Consider the following 5,734-nt stretch of genomic DNA (forward strand, 5'->3'; position numbering starts at 1 on the left):
CCACTCACAATACACAGCTACATCAACAGCGCCTCCACTCAGAACCTGAAGTGAACATCTTCTGAATTGATTCCTGCCTAAGTTTAAAGATACGTACAAGGTTAAATATATATATATATATACAAACCAAAGCAAAAGCAAACCTACCACCACTGAGTTGATTCCGACTCATAGTAACCCCCACTGGGTTTCCAAGGCTGTAAATCTTTACAGAAATAGATTTCCTCATCTTCCTTCTGTGGAGCAGCTGGTGGGTTTGAACTGCCAACTTTCTGATTAGAAGTCAAATGCCTTAGGCACTGTGCCACCATAGCTCCTTAAATATATATACAAGGGTTCTTTAAATACACAACCTCCAATTCTTACCTATGAATTCTGTACAGGCAGGTTTAGGTAGTTCCATGATGACCCTGATGAATTTCCATTGGAGTTGTTGGTTATTTAACAAGAAGTAATACTATCTTCCCTGTTGGGCGTATCATCAGAACTTTAAGATGGGCTTTCTCATCTACTTCAAACCAGTTTTCAAGATCATGATACTTGTGACAATAGAAGTCAAATGATTAACAACAACCCTTTAATATAAGGTTGTGGTTGTTGTTGTTATGTGCCATCGAGTCAGATCCAACTCACAGCGACCCCTCCTTGGGTTTCCAAGGCAGTATCACTACGGAAGTAGATTGCCTAACCTTCCTTCCGAAGAGTGACTGGTGGGTTTGAACTGCCAGACTTCTGGTTAGCAGTCAAGTTAATAAATAAAATATATTCCATAGATAGTTTCAAAACAAAAAATGTTTATGATCTTATGTATCATTTCACACTGAGATTGGCATGAAAAAGATTTGACTGTGATTTTGGAAAAAAATAATTCATTATATTGTCAAGTCTTTCAAAATTTCAGGATTTTCTATAATTCATGTAATATATTTGGGAGAAGAGACTGACAATGATTATAACAGAAAAAATGGGGGAACATTAGACTTTATGAGCATGATTTTTTTCAAGCCTCCAAAGATTAGTTAAATCATCAAACATGAATCCTATATATTGTAGTGTAGCTATTTTCTGTAAAGACAATTTTGTCATCTGAAGCAATTTCCCTATGAATGCTCATTAGAACTTTAGAGAGATGTCCTTGGAGGTAGCATCGGTAATAAGAGCTTCTCTTTATGCTGCTCCCATTATGTACTGGGTCCTGTATTAGAGACTTTACATATGTTATCTCCAAATTTCATAACAACAGTATGTTGTTGTTGTTGTTCTGTGCAGGGGCAGTTTGCCCAATAACATTTTTACAGGAATAGATCACCAGGTCTTTTCTCCTGCAAAGCAGCTGGTAGGTTCAAACCACTGACCTTTTGCTTAGCAGCTGAGCATGTAACCATTGCACCATCAGGATTCTTTACAACTCTCTGAGCGAGGTAACATTTCTCCTATTTTACAGATGAAGAGACTGAAGTTCTGAAGTCAAGTAGCCCAGATGGGGTAGAGCAAGGATTCGAACTCAATCTGACAGTGAAGGTTATACTTCTGCCTCACTGCCAATTACCCCAAAAGCAAACACAAAGGGAAAGCACCTTTCTCACAGTATCTGACACGAAGCACATGGACTGCAAAAGTTAGTTTCCTCATTACTTGGGCTTCATTCTCTAAATACAGGATTCACCCATCTGTCCTGAAATTGTCAAATAATTATATTTCCATTTGCCCCTGGAATAGGTTTGTTGCGGAACCAGGGAAAACCAACTGGACAATGTTGCTCTTTCCATGTTATTTAGGTCCTACTTTCAAGCCAGATTGGAGCCAATGCAGGACAAACTAAACCAAACCCATTGCCATTCAGTCAATTCTGACTCCGAGGCCTTTTGGCTAAGATCAAGTGTAGTATCTGTTCTTACCAGTTTAATATCTGATACGGCCTCTATGGAGCTCTGGTAGCACAGTGCCTAAGGCACTTGACTGCTAACCAGAAGGCTGACGGTTCAAACCCACCAGCCACTGCTCGGAAGGAAGGTTAGGCAATCCTACTTCCGTAGTGATACTGCCTCGGAAACCCAAGGAGGGGTCGCTATGAGTCGGGGCCGACTTGACGGCAAATAACAACAACAACAACAGTGACCCTATAGGGGGAGCTCTAGTAGCGTAGTGCCTAAGGTACTTGACTGTTAACCAGAAAGGTGGTGGTTCAAACCCAATAGCCACTCCTCAGAAGGAAGGTTGAGCAATCTACTTCTGTAGTGATATCACCTCCGAAATCCAATGAGGGGTCGCTATGAGTCAGGTCCGACTCGACGGCACACAACAATAACAACAGTGACCCTATAGGACAAATCAGAACTGCTCCACAGAATCTCCAAATTTGTAAATCTTCATAGAAGCAAATTGCTCCTCTTTCTCCCAATGAGCATCTGGTGTTTGGAACCATCAACCTTTTGGTTAGCAGATGAGCACTTTAACCACTATGCCAACAGGGCTACTAAGGACAAACTAAAATCTCACTCTTTAAAGGGAGATGCTACTCCTTTTATGGGGAAGACAGTGAACCTAGTGGTACTGTTCAGTCTCTGAATGTCAAGTTCAGACGTAACCCTGCTGCACTGAGTCTACCTCCACCAAAACCAGAAAACAAGTGTGTCATTGGCAAGACTGTTCAGTTTGGATCAGATGGGCACTGATGTGACCCATCTATGATTAACGTCAGCTTTCCAAGGAAAGCTGATTTCATGTGGTATTAACAAGCACCCAAAAAGTTACAACCATAGGAATGAAATACCCTAGAATTTGTTGTTTGGGGCACTGAACACTGATATACTATATTCTACTTAAAGTTTTATTTTACTACATAACATATTACTGCATTGCAATGAAAAAAAAAAAAGATTTGTTCAAAATGAAAAACATTGCTAACCATTTTTTTGGTGTGTGTAGCCTGTCTTAACATGCATAATCATATAAAAAGATATACAACTTTTTATTGCCTACTATACGCATTCCACATCTTGCCTTTTCACTTAATAGATCATTGAGATTTTCCTACATAAATACATAAAGCTTGCACTGGTCCAGATTGCCAGTTGCAAAGAACAGAAATCTGGCTAAATAAAGCAGAATGACATTTATAAAGAATATGTTGAGTAACTTTCAGAATTGAGATGGCCAAGAACCAGGCCCGGATACCTCACACAAGGAATTATTCCCGAACCTCATTGCTGAGCTGCTTTGCTAAAGGCACCTCTGCTGCTTCTTCGGCTGGCATCATAGTCTATGGTCCTTGGATGCACTGTCAGAAATCTTACCTGTGCTGCCTCTTGAAAGAGGAGGACCCTTATCAGAGTGGATTTCGGTAGCTCCTGCTTCTCTTCATTACAATTTAAAGTCAGTGGCAGTTCAATCAGAGAGATGCCAATCAAAACAACAATGAGATACCATCTCACCCCAGCACTAATGGCAAAGTTCAACAAGACAGAAAAAAACAAATGCTGGCGAGGATGTGGAGAGATAGGGACTCTCATATACTGCTGGTGGAACTACAAAATGACCCAACTATTGTGGAACTCGGTATGGCAATTCCTTAAAAAGCTGGAATTAGAAATTCCATTTGACCCAGCAATCCCATTACTAGGTATATATCCTGAAGAAGTGAGAGCCAGGACACAAACAGATATATGCACACCCGCATCATCGCAGCACTATTTACAATAGCAAAAAAGATGGAAACAACCTAGGTGTCCATCAACAGAAGAATGGATAACCAAACTATGGTACATACACACAATGGAATACTACGCAACACTAAAGAATAATGGAGAATCACAAAACACTGCATAACATGGATAAACTTGGAGGACAGTATGCTGAGTGAAATAAGTCAATCACAGAAGAACAAATATAGCATTAGTTCATTACTGTGAAAAGTCAAGGAAAGGTTTATATATGGAAGGAAACTTTCTTTGTTGGTTACCAGGGGTGGGAAGCAAGGGGAAGGAATGTTGTGAAAAGAAAAAAAAAAAAGAAAATGCATTAACCCATGTCACTTTAATTTTGTGTATTTCATTGTACATAAACTATATTTCAATAAAATGTATTAAAAAAAAATCGGTGGCAGTTCATTCTGTATGGAAGTGGCTGAGCCCTATGCCTACACCACATTGAAAGGAAGAGTTTCCAGCAAATTTTTCTTCTATAGTAAGTGTGGGCCTGACTGCTAAGATCCTTTAGTATCATTAGCATGCTCAGATAGTGGAAAGACAAAAATAAAATGGACTATCATCCTCCACTAATGAGATGATATTTTTATTTTAACTTGATGTACAATACATGTTGCTATTGTTAGGTGCCATCGAGTTGGCTCCTACTCATAGCAATCCTATGTACAACAGACCCTACGTATAATTATCCAGCCCTGCACCAGCCTCACTATTTAAATTTATTTTGGTAGAGCTAACTATACAGCTCTCCCAGGGAGGGCATCAGGATTGTATCCTTTCACCAAACTTATTCAATTTGTATGCTGAGCAAATAATCTGAGAAGCTGGACGGTATGAAGAAGAATGTGGTATCAGGATTGGAGGAAGACTCATTACCAATCTGCAATATGCAGACAACACAACCTTACTGGCTGAAAGTGAGGATGACCTGACGCACTTATTGATGAAGATTAAAGACTACAGTCTGCAGTATGGATTACATCTCCACATAAAGTAAACGAAAATCCTTACATTAAAAATGGAAAAAAGACTGAAGCTGTCAAAAACTTCATATTACTCCATTCCACAGTCAACATCAATGGAAGCAGCAGTCAAGAAATCAGATATCCTATTGCGCTGAGCAAATCTGCTGCAAAAAGACCTCTTTAAAGTGCTAAAGACCAAAGATGTCTCGTTGAAGACTAAGGTATGCCTAACACAAGCCATGTTTTTTTTCAATTGCCTCTTATGCATGTGAAAGCTGGACAATGAAAAAGAAAGACAGAAGAAGAATTGATCTTTCTGAGTTGTGGTGTTGGTGAAGAATACTAAAAGCACCATGGACTGCCAGAAGAATGAACAAACACATCTGTTCTAGAAGAAATGCAGCTGGAATGTTCCTTGGAAGCGAGAATGGCCAGACTTTGTCTCACCTACTTTGGTCATGCTGTCAGAAGGGACCATTCCCTGGAGAAGGATATCATGCTAGGTAAAGAGGAGGGTCAGCAAAAACGAGGAAGACCTTCAATTAGTTGGATTGACACAGTGGCTGCAGTAATGGGCTCAGGTATAGCAAGGATTGTGAGGCTGATGCAGGACTGCACAGTGTTCCGTTCTGCTGTACATAGGGTCGCTTTGAGTCGGACCAATTCAACAGCACCTAACAAGAATCCTAGCCTTAAGGAATCAGAAACTTTGAAGGTGCGGGTGGACCAGCAATCTGCTCTTAACAAGACTTCCAGGACATTCTAATGCAAGTTCAAGTTTGAGAGCTAGGTAGTATAGGGAAAAGTTGTTGCACTTCAGCTTTTACCCTTTGTCTGGCAGTCTGTGGACTAGAATTTTCTCAAAAGATGGAATTAGAGGATGATCCAATGCCCCAGAAAGCAGTCACAGGTAATCATGGCTCCCTTAACTAACTGCGCCTGACCCAGGAGTCATGGCAAACTGCTGCAGCAAATACCTGGAGCAAAGTTTACTTACAGCTATATTCTTTAAAGTTTAGCTGTGACTTTAACTCCAATATATCTGTTTACAAAAGGAGTGTT

At 40.1% G+C, this 5,734-nt stretch overlaps 1 pseudogene; it reads left to right on the forward strand.

Moving 5' to 3' along the window:
* Positions 1-1,849: 1,849 nt before the first annotated feature.
* On the forward strand, positions 1,850-1,948 carry LOC122150804 (annotated as a pseudogene).
* Positions 1,949-5,734: the final 3,786 nt, after the last annotated feature.

This window comes from Orycteropus afer, unplaced genomic scaffold (genome assembly GCF_000298275.1).
Source record: "Orycteropus afer afer isolate SDZICR_OR568_19922 unplaced genomic scaffold, OryAfe1.0 scaffold00243, whole genome shotgun sequence".
Taxonomy (NCBI): Eukaryota; Metazoa; Chordata; class Mammalia; order Tubulidentata; family Orycteropodidae; genus Orycteropus; species Orycteropus afer.